We start from the raw sequence: 15,761 nt of genomic DNA, 5'->3' as shown, positions 1-15,761 counted from the left end.
TAGACTTGACTGTTTTTTTATTAAGTTTTTTTTTATCTATTTATTTATTTATTTTTTGCCAAACAACTGAAGCAAAGATAATAGTTGGTTTGAACTGAGTTTGTCTATCAAAACAAACAATTTCAACTCCCCCCCCCCCCCACCCCCTTCCCTTCCCTACCCTTCAGTCCTGCCTGTGTAGTTTCCCCATTTACATATACTAGTACTAGTATTTCAATTCCACCACAGTCAAAGCATTCTGAATGTTTTTTCTTCCTTTTAATATACAAATTATGTATTACTGTCAGGACCTCAAAGGTCCAAATAGAGAGCTTTCACATCCATCCAACCCTATATTTTATTTCACCCCCCCCCCTCCCCCCACCATAAAACATAGGAGAAACTACCAGCAGTCCACTCCATATTACACAAAAGAGGATGTACTAAAAAAAGTAGAGTTTATCAATATATAATGAGAGATTGATACTGGGACTTTTAGCATACAAAGGGGAATTCTTATGAGACAATTTACACCATTAGGCTTGGAAAAACTGAACTGTTATGTTTTCAATGCCACACCTTTTTTTTCATAAAAGAGATCGACTTCCATGAAAAAGGGAATTGACTTTTTTCTCATTTCACTGTCTCAAAGTAAAAATGATCCAACTTCAAAGACCTATCAAGTCTATTTCATAGCATATAAACATTATTGATTATAAAAAAAATCTGTGTAAATTGCTGGTCACATTTTTCTCTTGTAAGCAGCTTTTTAATGTTACTCATACCTTCTTTCAGTCTTCGACTTGTGCATTTCTTTCTCTATTTGTTTGCTTGCTTTACTTTTTTACAAATGAAAAAAAAACTTAATTGTTACCATGCTATCAGAGCACATATGAATTCATTAATGCGCTGCCAGTCTCATCAAAATACAAAGAAACTCCTGTTTCAGATAACCTCTTTAGCTTTTCAGCCTCTCCTGCAATCTATTCTGTATAAAAGGTGCATAAATAATATTCCTGCCTTTTTCTGATGCAGACATTTGCACCCAAAACAAAACCTTAAAACATGAGAGAATCATTAAGCATTAAATCTCAAAAACATGAGAGTATCATTAAGCGTCTGTCACAGCAACTTAGTCGGATCTTCAGGCATCCAATGTCATGTTCGGCACAACAAAGTCGCAAAACTGTGGCATAAGATCAGTGTCAGTCTGTGCTTTTTGCCTTGAATATCAGCTCAAATCACGAGAAACACCCCTAAACTGTGGTTTTTGTGGTGCAGTGATTTTAATCTCCGGCAGGAAAGTTCGTGTTAAATGAAACCACAAGTAAGAGGTGACAGTCTCAAATGGCTGAAGAGCTTTGACGACTAAATGGGTAGGCACTTGTACAGATAGGTATTATTATCGAGGCAGACATCACTCCAAGTCAACAATAACAATATCTTTCCTTCAGACTGAAGCACTATAATAATCAAATCACTCAGACAAGCAGAAAATTGCATCAAGATAAACTATGTACCTCTTTTTATCATTTTTTTCCAGGATGGAAAGAAATAGAATTGACTACGACAGGCCTCTTAAAACACAGCCATGATGTAATTTTACCTCCAACATCAAACGAAAGGTATAAGTATGTTTACATCCTCCTCAACCCACACATAGAAGTATATATATCTATTTCACATCAAAAGAACCTCTCCTCTTACGTGTACCTGCCCGCCCTGTACGCCCATGTAACCTTAGCACGGCAGGTAATCACACCTCTCTATCACTTACAAAACCAGATCTTCTCTCAAGTCTGGCGCCACAGACATACAGCCCAACTATTGTAGCCTTCAATATCTGACAAACATAACTGTTTAAAGCCAATCTGGCAGTCTATGATGTCTATATTAGCTTGTACTAGGGGAACTTCCACAAAGGAACTTCAGACAAGAATGTGGTCTCGACTTAAAAACCAAAATTTCATGTCTACTTTTTACACAAGATCAATAACTGAATAATCTTATTAATCCACTTCATTGAAATTTGTGCCTATTTTCTATTTATAAAGAAAGTAATGGCAAATGTCTCAGACAATTTTTTTTTTATTTTTTTAAATTTTGATTGACTACTGCAGATTGATCCTAAAATACCAAAAGTTTCAATCTAAGTTGGACAAGGTCAACAGATGACATGTTTTGGCTCTAAATTGGTTGAGGTCTAAATATGTCTGAACACACCTAGGCCGAATGAGAGATTCCATTTGGATTTGACTGAAAGATGCCTGCACTGACATTGACATCTTTAAAGCAGATGATGAACCAAAGTCAATCACTCATAAAAATCATAATGCTTGTTCATGTAATCCAGATATTCAACACATTCTTTTTGTTCCAGCACCATAGTTGTGGTACTAGACCTATTGCCCTAATGCAGTGTAAAATCCACTGAATACTTCAAATCGCTGCTGTTTATGTCAACATCATGCGGGCACTTGGTTCATTCAAAGATGACTTCTTTGAGACAGTGTCTAGAGTTTTGAGAAATAATAAACCTCAAGATCTGAATTGAAGTTAACTTGCAACTTATTCCATGATCTCCTAAAAATGTTTGATTACTTGTTTTTTCACGTTGAAATAGGGGTTCATAAAATACAAGTCAATAAAATAAAATAAACAAGATGTTTTGATATGCCGTTTGTTTGTTGCTCCGTCCCTCTGCCACTGTCTTTTTTTTTTCTTCTTTTTTTTTTCCAAGGTGACATTTGTGGCAGATACATATGGAAGATAATAAAAGATGATTAGATGATTAATTTCATCTCAAACACCTTTGCCTTTCAGCCCGTCACTTCTGGTACCATTTTCACACAAAAATTAATGATTCTAGGCAGAACAAAGTCAAAATATGATGAAGAGTAATGATTTGACTGAGACCCATCTGGTATTTTTTAAGTCTTTTACATCAGACAAAGGGTTGATACTTCAAGCCTACATTCAGGATACATCACAGGAAGAGGTGCTTGAAAGCACTTGTAAATGTAGTTGTATGCCAGCCAAGCTTTCTGTTCACTTGATTCAGCTGATCAGGATGTCGGAAGCACACAGCAAATGATACAAAGATGAAATAATTTCCTCGTCCAAGTGTTCTAGATCCCAATGGATATCATTTCACATGCAAAGTAGAGAGAGAGAGAGAGAGGGAGAATTTGTGCTATGGAATTTCAATAATAAACATAATATACATCTGTGAAAAAATTATGGTGAAATATTGTGGATGAAATCTAGAGGGCATGAGAATATTAATGCAGGGTTACAAAAGCTGATTAATATCATTTAATTTAAACAATCTCTGTGCAAAAAAAGAAAAAGTAAATCAACATTTAATACTGATCCATAAAAAAAGCAGAAGCATCAGGTATTTTTTATTAATCAGTGTCTGTATTACATGACTGAACCCCTCTACACAGCATGGTAATGTGAAATCCAAGACTGAAATAACCAAGATGTCATGATCTTATTTATAGCTCTGGATTTAAACTACATAATGATCAAACCAAACCATAATTGCCAGTGAAATCTTTCATAAGTTCACATGCTCCATAATTTGTCATGGCATACACACAACATATATTTACTGCCTTATTAGAAGACCCACAAGGTTATGCAAGGCAGCGAGTAAGTAATACCAGAAAAACTTCGTTGATCAGCTGCCACTGATCCCAAGTAATTTTTCTTTTATCGGTAATTAGTAAAGGTATCAAATGCATTGTGTGGAAAAAAAGCATAAAATACCAGGCAAATGTGTATAAATAAGAAGAAATATCTACAAGAGTGCAACCCTGAAAATGCCTAACTTGGGACAACCCCAATAAATTTATCAAGTATAATTTAAGGCAGTTTTAAGGAATCTAGTTTTTTTTCCTTCACATAAATCACCAAGGAGTGCTCCCTCTCTTTTTAAAATTCTTTTTGGTGCTCTTGAATGTGTTGTCTTTGAACTACCTCTGCATAATACTTCACAAACCGAGACTACTAGATCTCAATGCATCAAAAACAGTTTTGACAGTGGGCCGTTAAACCTGCAGGACTAGAACAAGTTATCAGAGCCCTAATGGTCTATTACGAGTGCTATTATTCTGTCTGGGTGATCTGTCTGTGATAATGATGTACATATCCTTCATTCCTTGCCACATATAAATTAACAGATATTTCTCTGGATATCTACTGCCTGTACACATTTTTGTCCAGCTACTATTTTTGCACAACTATGTCATGACCCTGCTGCCTTCTGGCAGGAAGTAGTAGCCTATGCCCAAACTATCTTTACTGAACAGTGTGTATTACCCCTTATTTCTTACTTCTTAACAATTAACTACAAATATTTGATTACACATATAAATTTTTTTTGCTTCATGACAGTATAACAATCACAAAATGACTGCACATATTTTTTAATGATTAAGTTTTATATTGCAGCTATAAAACAAATTTTTGAACAAAAAAGGACCAATAAGTTCAAATAAACAAAGAACTCTTATCTTTTTCACCTGATCTCATTCATGTATAGGAACAATTGCAAGTGCTGCCCCCTTTTGGATTAAAGCAGAACTACAACCAAATTTTAACACCTTCATAACACAGATTAGCAAAAGGTATCAGCAAACAAGGCATTCCCCAATTTCAAAAATGTCTGAGATTCATCAATAACAATTATAATAAATCAAGGAATTGTCAAAGGTAAGTCAAAAGAAAAATTCAAGAAAAAATGAGAATTATCATGTGAAATCCTTCCAGATTTGAAAAAATTTTAAATGGAACATTTTGCCAATTAGTTCTACTTCTTAAAAAAAAAAATAGAAGTTTTCAAGTTGCCAGGTATGAAATCACTAAAATGATAATCACAGTATTTCAACAATTATAATTTTCAATAAAATTAAGTTAAACATTTGCTACTTCATTACAAATACCAAAGTAGGACCAGGGGAATAACCTTTCTGGTTACTACCGTCAAATGAGACAAAACATTGGCAATTACATAAACAGCAAAAAATAAATAGATCAATATAAAACAGAAAATCAGGTACCCCAACCATGCAAGCCCAGTAATTTATTCCAAAAACTGAAGATGAACTGATGCAAGTGGGCAAACATTTCATTAAAAACAAACAATAATTTTAGAATTGAACCTCATTGATATCAAAATCAAGCAACTTCAATCAGAAAACAATTAAACTCACTTGGTGCACCTCAACAGTCCACAATCCAAATTCCCCATCATCTTCTGAGAGAATTTCCCCGCGTAATCAAAACAAGACCACATCAGAATTCTACCACACACGAGGCAACTACACCCATCATCTAGTCTGCTTCAGCCCGGTGTGAATTCTGTGGGAATTTTTCTCCTCAATTTCCTCCTGTGCCCCGCCTGACTAATGCCTGCCCACCCATTAAAGAAGCAAGCCAGAGTAGTTAAAATCCGATTCCCACCAGCTTTCCACTACTCTCAGAGAAACACCACAGGCCTCAGTAAAAAAAGGCATCTCTCAATCAATTGTCCTAAGCTAAGGTTTGGAAATTTGTGCAAATTAAATTTGGGTTCAATTCTGACAATTGCCAACATATTTTATTCAACACTATTCAATTAAAGTTCACCAGTTTCCCCGAGCTAATCAGCTTAGCCTCGGTCCTTGGGGATACTGGGAACACCAAAAGTGAGATCCAATGAGCCTTACGGATGGAGTAATATCATGACAGAAAGCTTCTTTGTTCTCCTTGCTCGCGTGCAGACTCCTGAAGCTGACTTCGAGTTCCCAAGAGTTGGTGCATTTCACGCGAAAATTTCCCCATTCCCCCTTTCCCTTGTGAGTCCCCAACATCCTGATTCATTCCCGAAATAAGTTCTTTGTCCATTTTTAATTGCTGGCAAAGAAATCTACAAGAAAGGCCCTTTATTAAGGCTATCACAATGATACAATAAGCAATAACAATGTATGTTTTTTCCATTACCATAACTTATTCTTGGTTATTGAAGAAACCCGTACATCAATCCCCAGGAGAAAATTGATTTTTCTGCCACACAGTAAGTAGTTCATCATGATTCCTTAGAGCAGTCTTTTGGGACGCAGTTCTACTTTCCCCTCAAAGAAATTTCTGGTAACAAAGCCAAAGCATCAACATTTTGGCTGTCAAGACCACATATCGTCTGGGGACACAAGAAGTGAAGCGAAAAAATAGTTGATACCAATGACTGACTGAGGAAGAAAGGAAAAAATGGTGAAAAGTTAAATGAGTGTTTACCTTATTTCTATATAAGAAAAGAAAAAAAACATGAAATACATGAAAAAATGCTAAAAAAAAACACTTCTTTCCTGAATCATGTATTTCACTTCACTTGCCATCATCCTACTCCACTATATCTATCCATATTCTTTTATTTTCTCTTCTTTGCCCAATTTTCCAGAAACAATGTTGCTTAAAGCCATCTTCAATGGCTTAATGCACATCTACGTCATTGAAACAAAAGAGAGCTTTTAAACACCGAGAATTTGGCACCCTTCAGTGACACAACTCCTTCCAAAAAACCTCTGGCCACAGAACATTTTATGACATCACCCCAAAAGCTTTCTAAAAAACATAATTTTCACACTGCTTCCTGTCTGAATCAATACAGTTTATAAAATAATGACACTAGCAATAAAAAAGCTTTCAAAAAATAACGATAACTTCACACCCCTTCCTAAAAGATGACTTAGAATCAATACTGTTTGTGAAAGTATCGTTTAGTACTCTGGTAAATCTAACCCAAGTCTTCTGATTCTATCGATTATAATGTCAAGCTTCTGGGCATCCTACTGGTAATAAAATAATAGACAAATGGACAAGTAATCCTGTCTATGCGTACATTATTCCATTAGGTTTCAATCCAGCTTTCAGGATTGATTTGCCTTCTATGTGGTCAGGTTCTTTTTTTAAAAAAACCTACTCCTAAAATATACTAAAAAGATTGATCTGGATTTGTCTTACCAATCAAAATGTAATACTGATGGTGATGCTTTATTTACTGATAAAAAGTCGTTATAAAAATGCAGAAAAACCAAGAAAACTTCAAAAGTTGTGGTTTGGAATCCAAATCTCAATAGTCTCAGAGAACCATGTTCAACTATTTTTTTTATAGTATTATTATTATTTTTTATTTATTTTATTTTATTTTATTTTATTTTTTTGTAGAGCCGCAGTCCATTGAATTTACAGCCCAGTCCTAAGTCCTTATCTGTATGGATTCACATCTTTACATTCCTTATATGTATTTATTTGCCCCTACATCCTGGACAATGATCCAGAATGTTTATATAAATATGAGTGGAAAGAATCACATTTATAACATACGGATCTTAATGTATGGATAATAAATTATTTTGAATCAATTTTGTTACCAAAGTTAAGTGTGATTATCATTCGGTAAAAAAAAAAATTAGTGAGAGTCTGTCCCTTCCTCCCTACCTGTCCTCTTCCTGGCTCGCCTCAAACATCCTCCAGTGGTCAAAGATCCCCGCGGCCACCCTCGCCCCTGCCAGGGAGGCCCCAGAGTTCCGCCGCTGCTGCTGCTGCTGTCTGTGATACATCCTACTGCAGATTGCGAAGTATAAAAAACTTATTTTCTTGTTAGATATGTGCTCAATGTATCCACAGACTTCTCTCACTGTTTTCTTTGGGAGTAGTTTTGTTTTGTAAGCAATGTTGTCAACTGACTTCAGTGCCACTGGACAAACATGTCATACAAACAGGCCGAGATGAAAAAAATTCTATGCAAATGGTAGCAACTCGAAGCTTTGCCCCACAAGCGATAGAAATGCCAGAGCAAAAGCAACAGCAACCCCTTTTATAGATATTACAAAATGAAAGATCGCATATCTGAAAACCTGTAACCATGCCAAAGAAGTGAGGTTTCAACTGTCCTGTAGGCTATAGATACTTCTTGAACTCTTTCCCCAACTACGTCTTTTCATCTCAAATCATTCCAACAATACCCCAGATTTGCTTACAGATATTTTACCATGCTATCACATAAAAAGGGCCTGATGATGTGAACTGTATGCAGAGAAAGTTTTAAGCTATCACACAGAAGACGTGAGCCATCTTATCGACTGACTAGACTTTGTGTAGCCATCTCCAACAGACAATCACTTTTTTTCTAGAAACAAAACTCTCAGACATCTTCTATGTGATAAATAGAAGTATCATTTTTCTCCCAAGCTATGGGTATCCAAGACAATATCCAAATACAACTTGTTCAATCCCCTGTTGTTGTTTCTTGTTTTACAAAATTTCTGACATATTGCTGGTTATTGTCCAAAACTGTGCATGCCCATATGAACACTTCAAGGCATTTTTGTAGTTTTTCTTTTTTTCTCCTCTATTCTTGAAAATTAAGTTATCACCTATTAAAGTCAAACAAAATTAATTAAATCAATTTCCCTAGAATAATAATCATGTGAAAATAGCACCTCAAAAAGAAAGATCTAATGTTCCGAATGTGCAGGATGGGCTCAAGCCAAAAAGTTTCAGATCCATACAGACAGACAGTAACCAGATATACAACAGTGTGAGGTGCTGCCCCCTATACAACTAAAGGCCAACTGCACTGCATACACTGATACAGTAACATAATAGCACAACACAAAGGAACATCTGAATACAGAAAAAAGGAAAAAGAAGGGGAAAAACTGGTCATGATTCAAAATACATATTATATTCAAAGTAATTTCATGATTTCAACTAGAGGATCAGAGAGGCGATACCGCCTCCAGATATTGTACCACCAGCTGGAGTAAGCGCATTCGTATGGACCCCCCCCCTCCTAAAAGGGACACCATCACCAGTCTGGTGTTTGACAAGCTCTATAAGATGCAATCAACAAGAGTTCTCAAAATATGCAAAAAATATAACTAAAAATGATACAATCAAGCAGATTTTCAAATTGACTTGCATTTTCCTACCCTTGCTCACTACTGTATTCTCTAGACAAAAGGCCTATTGGTTTTCCTTGAAATGTGTTGTCAATGGTGCATATATGCTGACAAAAGAGAAAACCTAGGGGAAACAATGGGCACATCTCTGCTAGATTTAAAGATATGAGAGGCAAGAAAATATGCAAAGCTCAGTTCATGGTGAAAAAGTAGGTCAAAGGTCAATTTCAATATCATAGTATATGAATTTCTATTCAAGTTCAATAGCAACCATGGACATTTCTTTGCCAATTTTGCAGATTTAAAGGCCAGAAAACATGCAAAAAGCAGTTCATCATAAAAAGTAGGTCAAAGGTCAATTTCAAGGTCACAGATTGCTAGTGTATTACTTCCTATTCAAGTTCAATAGTAACTATGGACCTATCTGTCAGTTTTGAAGATAAAGGTGAACGAAAATTTGCTAAGTTCAGTTCATAGTAAAAGGAAGGTCAAAGGTCAATTTAAAGGTCACAGTAAATTGCCAGTTCATGACTTCCTATTTAAGTTCAATAGTAACTATGGACCTATCTCTGCCAGTTTTGGAGATTAAAGGGAACAAAAATTGGCAAAGTTCAATTCATGGTGAAAAGTAGGTCAAAGGTCAATTTTAAGGTCACTGATTAATTGCCAGTATGTGACTTCCTATTCAAGTTTAATAGTGACTATGGACCTATCTCTGCCAGTTTTGGAGATTAAAGGGAACAAAAATTGGCAAAGTTCAATTCATGGTGAAAAGTAGGTCAAAGGTCAATTTTAAGGTCACTGTTAAATTGCCAGTATGTGACTTCCTATTCAAGTTCAATAGTAACTATTGACCTATCTCTGCCAGTTTTGGAGATAAAAGGGAACAAAAATTTGCAAAGTTCAGTTCATGGTGAAAAGTAGGTCAAAGGTCAATTTCAAGCTCACATCTAGATTGCAAGTAAATGACTTCCTATTCAACTTAAATAATAACTATTGACCTATCTCTGCCAGTTTTGGAGATATAAGGGACTAAATGTTACAATTCTGAGTTACAAAAATGTGCCACCACAAAGTACTTTTTAATACAGCATAACACGAAAACCGTATGAAATACAAAAAAACGGAGACCACTCTCAGTGTTGGGCTTTACATGCTCTACAAAATGCAAAAAAGAACGGGTCGCTAGCATTAACGGTTCCCGAATTAGAGACAGTTTTCATTTTCGGTATTTTATGGCCGCTACTCCTGTGAAAATGCACCGATTGACCCCAAATTCACAGAGATGAAAGATGACCCAAAGGGTAACACTTTCCAATATAATTATTGGTTAAGTCTGTGTAGTGTCTGAATAACAGTGCAAATAATATTTTTTTTCGTAAAAAATTTCATTTTTTTGAAAATTTTGGCCCATTTGACCTTGAAATAAAGGTCAAAGGTCAAATCCAAGGGCATATTTGAAATCTACACATATGACTTTTGGAAAGCCGTCTGTAGAAAATTTTCCCATAATTCCTTCCGTAGGGTAGATAATTGGCATTGAATTTTCAAAAATTTTGACAAGGGTGCATTTCAAGGAGCGTCACGCCCAGGTCAATGTACCGACTGAGACAAAAAAACCTGGGGGTTCAAGTTGAGGTTATATGTGACCTAAATCCAAGAGATGGGGACAGGGGTCCTTGCGGTCTAGGAGGAGAAGCGGTAACGGTGACTTGTATCCGGCGCCAGTACGCGGAGCCGGCGGAGCTTACGGAGCCGGCGGAGCCGGACGAGACGGGTCGGGACTAAAACCATGAGTACCGCCAGCGTACACGCTGGTGGTACTAATTACCATTTGCAGTCTTGAAGCACTATAGCACTGACAGTAATCCAAGGCAACTTGGTTTTTGTCCTTTCCCATAACACCAATAATCATTTATAAGATTCACATTTATACAAATGGAATTTCAAGTGATAACCATATGCAACCTAGTGAGCTAATATCCCATCTGACAGTGTTACATGACCTACAGCAAACCTATTACAAGGTAACCAATCTAAATTGCATTCATCACACATTCAATTCAGAATATATCTCACAGAGTAAAAAGAAATTTATTAGGGTCTTGCCATCAGAGAGCACATTCTGTTGGCCTAGATTTGTGCATGAATGTTTGGCCTTTGTTACCATATTAGTTGGGTCAGGAATAACCCAATTAAATTCTTATATTAATTTTGTCTCACTAATCTAATTGCAATATTGTATGACTCAGGCAATTCAGTACAGGTAAAAATAAGTCTAAAAAGGGGGTGGGAAAGGGAAAGCAAAAAAAAAAGGTACCAATAAACCAATACCAATAGATTTCAGATGGAATACTTCACGGAAAAAATATACTGAGAGTGCTAGATATCTGTGTGTGCGTGTGTGTGTATGTGAGGGGGAGGGGGCTGTACTGTGGAAAAGTAATGGTGTTTGTTAACTCCAAGTACTCTCAAATGACATGGCTGTAAAACCCACTGTTTAGTGTCCATACTGCGTTCTAAAGTAGTATTCAATGACCATGTGATAGACCTTCTTAGATTGGTATCCCGAGAGACTCCTAATAACCCTAATCATAAGCCACTGATGTCAGGCAGGCAGCTCTATTACAGTAATCACTCTAGAAATTTGAACAACTTTGAATTGATAATTTTTGCCAAATATAAATGCTTTGTTGGTAATACCTAACTGTTATGTTGATTCCTAAGTTTTAAAAAGCTAATTGGCTTCATGTCATGAAGTTTATTTCTGTGAGTGTTTGAAAATGGTAAATTTCGAAAAAAAAAATGAAAATATTGAATAAGGAAAAACTGTGAGGTGGATAAAAATACTAAGCAATTACCGTAGTCTATGAAGCACTGGTGTTATCAGTATAGCACTGACGGGCTTTTTTTCAGCCTGGTTTCCTTACAGAAGTTGCACAGGTCTAGACTGTATGCTTTTAAGCGTGTCAGTGAGAACATGCATTAACAGATGCACACATGCAGACACATCTGTGAAATGGCTCCATCACTCGCTCTAAGATCACAGTAAAATATTTTATCTGGTATCACGGAGATATGTTATATCTTAATGAAAGTATACAATCAAACCAATAATCTTTAATATATCTTCAATGAGCAACTTTGTTTACACGACTTCAGTTATTGATATCATCACATTATATAGCTATCCCTACCTCAGTCTTCAATGGACATTTCAGTAGGACTGAGATATTCATGTAAAGTCTTACTATTATGCTCTAGCTTTTACATAAAATCTGAATTTCAAATCAGTCACACCTTTACTGATGAGCATGTCACCACATCTGGGCTTATTCTGTTTACATAACACTAGTACAGTACGTGATATTGGAATTTGAATTCGTTATCATTTGTTAAGTATACTTCCTTCTTCAAGAGTCGCCTATAACAAACAGCTAAACTCAGATTTCAACAACAAAGTATGTTTCTCTAGTCCCCAATAAAAAAGATAGTTTCACCCACCTTTGGATGCTCCTCAGAATGCTCTTCAAATCCCATTAGTTAACAACTAGTATGTTCAGTCGACCTTTACCAAAGACCCTAGGTTCAGAAGTGCATCTACTTATTCCACACTGGTCAATATTCAAAATATACGTCCACTAATTCTTCAGGATCATTATCCTGTCACAGTGGTTCATATGTACACAGACATACAGAGAGGAAAATTACATATGATTCACTTCATTATACTTTAAGTAAAGATACACTGAAGTTAATGGAGTGTTCAAATTGAGCTGGAAACAGGAAACTCCCAGAGAGGGGATGCATTAAGTCTAGGATTTCCTGGAGTATTCTCATTTTGCTAAGTGTGTTGAAAAAATTAATGTCTAGGCAACATAGGAGAGAAGTGAAAGCATTCAATTCGAAAAAAAAAAAAAAAAGGCAACCTATTGTTAAATGCAAAATATATAATAAAATGATAATGCAGTAAGGGAAAGCTGTTGCTAATGTTGAAACTGGTGCAAATTCAAAATCATATGTAAAAACCTATAATTTGCGCACAAATGAATCATGAAGGAAACACAATTAATAGCAAATACTGTGGCTGAAAGGCAATTAACTAAAGGCTTATCTCTTAGTAAGAGGAAAGTGTCTTTTGGCACTAAGGGATTTCAGGTCAATCAGATATGACCTTCAATGACAGTAAATGAGAATGTCACTATTAGGGTTGCTAACCGGTTTTATGCATTCTGGCTGTTGATTCTTTTTCATTTATTTTATCACTGATAAATAGCATATAACCTGATTTTTAAAAATCAGAAGCAGACATTTGCATCAGGATATCTGCTTAGTATATATATTGAAAGAAATAATTCAAATGAGACGAAGTTGAAAAATATCACATCTTCATCATATTCCACAAAGACTGACCAATTGAGAACATAAATTGAGTCTCATGGGCCACTCTGTGTCCATAGCACAGCCAAACGGGACCTGGCATTTTATAGACAATTAAATCTTTTCATAGTAGAAAATCTTGATAGTTAAACTTTATTGATCTCTATTCAGTTAACTGGAAGAAGGTGATAAGCAATTCTAAAGGAAATGTATTACAGACACTACTGGGTTCTTAGATACTTGTCATTAAATATATATGTGTCGAATGGGACTGCCTTAGTTTTTTCCAAATTGGTGCCTTTGGTACAGATTTTGCCAGTGCTGTGGTATTAAGGAAATGGAACAGGACAATTTAATATCAAAACAATTTAATTATGATTTCAATTCATTAAATATATTTATATATAAAGAACCATCCAGTAAATTCAACTTGGAGAACCACATGTAAATCACTATCACACACATTTAGCTTGGATGCAATTCTCAAAATACTGCAATATTTACTTTTTAAAATATGCGTGTGAGTACTAGTATATTAAAGAAAAAAATGCACCTAATTTTCCAAGCCAATATTTGAAGTGATGATACAGCAAGTGAGCATGCAGATGGATCCTTTCAAGTGAAGTTTGCAGAATCCTTGCTGATCACAGAGAAATGCAAAAAAAAACTCACTGGGGATTACAAAAGAAAGTAAAAAATCAACAGAATAATCTAATTCTCTTCTTCACAATGGCAACAGAATGTAATTTCCACACATTAACCTTCCTTGCAGATCCGTATCTGGCACAAAAGAATGAGAAAGTTGCAACAGAAAATTTGCATTTGATTTACACATCCTGGAGTAAGGCTACTGGACTCTCTTCTCTTAGCTGAGTCACACAGCCTAGCCTTATGTAAGGTTAACAAATGAGCACTGTAGATATAAAATGCTGTGATATTTTCATATTTTATAGATCATGTTCACTTAGAAAAAGCCATCAAGCTCAAGTGCACTATCAAACAATGCCTTTGTCTTGCTTACCCTTATAAAGATCAAATTACATGAAATAATTAGGTTACACCATCTGGAGAGTCAAATATGATATATCTAGAGAAAGAAGTAGTACACACAGTAAGCTGTCAACTGATCTTATGTTGGGCAAATCTTGGGAGTTGCCTTATCTTGGGACATACCACGATACATCCACTATAATTCACAATTTTGATGCTCAATTTTGTTTCTTAACACCTTGCTCCTGAGAAAGGTGACATGAAAAGCAATATGGAATAATGGAAGGTCGGGATATAAAAAAACAGCACTGCTTGTCATTAATAATGTTATGGATATATCCAGATTAATTAGAAATGATTCATCAACAATATGATTATGTCAGTAATTTAATATATCATATACAATTGCAGACACAGTTCAAAATGCAGTCCTCAACAAAAAATCTTAATGTCCAACATTACAGAGAAAAATGGGTTACCTGCAAGCATCAAAACAGCCTGGTGTTACCTGGTGTAGATAAGACCTGGCGTATTACTTGCAACACCTGTTCTCACTGTAGCTTCAAGGGTGTGTACACTAACAACACTTACACTTAAACCCAGTAATAAACATCACTGCCATCACTCCAACATTAAAAATATACCATCACCTTGTTATTTTCACCAAACATGCATGTCATCAAAATTGGTATTAAAGTGGTGAAAACGGTTTCTTACAAAAACAGAGATGTATCCAACAGCAGCAGTCTGTGTCAGAGTTGTGCCATATAAGTTTATCAAAGATGTCACCTACCATCAGCTGGCAAAGATTTTCTGACAGACCATCATCTTTAAATCTTATATCACTTTCTGACTTAATCTACACATCAGCAAAATCATGGACAAAATGGCAAAAATGAGCCACATAAATTTTGTCCAAAAAGGTCAATTCCGTACCATAACCCTGAGGCCAGAATCAGGCATAGAAAGTTCATAAAAGACTTACCGCCAGGAAGAATTATGACTGCTCACTGCATGCGTGATGCCTAAGTAAGATGACTGACATAGCTTCAACTGCAACAGTGATCGAATCTCAGCTGCGAGCCTGTAAGACAAAAAGTTAATTGATCAAGAAAAACAATTATCTAAAAACCAACCAAAGTTAAATCATGCATAATTGACATAACTTCACAGTAATATGATTATATATAGCTATGAGATACAGTAATAAGATAAGTGCACAGATACAGATTTCCATGTTGAGCTTTAAAGTCTATACCAAAAAAGTCTTACCGAATAGGAATTATTTTTCAAAAACAGATATTCTTATTGGCCATAAAGTCATAACTTACTTATAAGTGTACAGATAGAACTAGATGATATCATGAATGGAAAAAGTGTGATCTTCTCCTTTGACATGATGGGGATCTTTTACTAATAAAGATAAATTTCTTTTCTTATGGTAAGCTTGTCATTCATTAAAAA

General features: G+C 35.6%; 1 protein-coding gene across 1 annotated transcript in view; it reads right to left on the bottom strand.

Annotated features, from left to right (window-relative positions):
• Window positions 1-15,761, bottom strand: part of LOC106177511 (kelch-like protein 5) — a 59,540-nt gene that overhangs the window by 42,160 nt on the left and 1,619 nt on the right. The window contains exon 2 of the mRNA XM_087008720.1: window positions 15,283-15,381. The gene's annotated coding sequence lies outside the window, so the exon portion shown is untranslated. The remainder of the gene's footprint in view (window positions 1-15,282; window positions 15,382-15,761) is intronic.

The sequence above is a fragment of the Lingula anatina genome, chromosome 3, assembly GCF_051362555.1.
Source record: "Lingula anatina isolate TDL-2025a chromosome 3, LinAna3.0, whole genome shotgun sequence".
Taxonomy (NCBI): Eukaryota; Metazoa; Brachiopoda; class Lingulata; order Lingulida; family Lingulidae; genus Lingula; species Lingula anatina.
The sequence above is the reverse complement of the archived record's forward strand: the minus strand, read 5'-3'. Positions and strand labels throughout refer to the sequence as shown.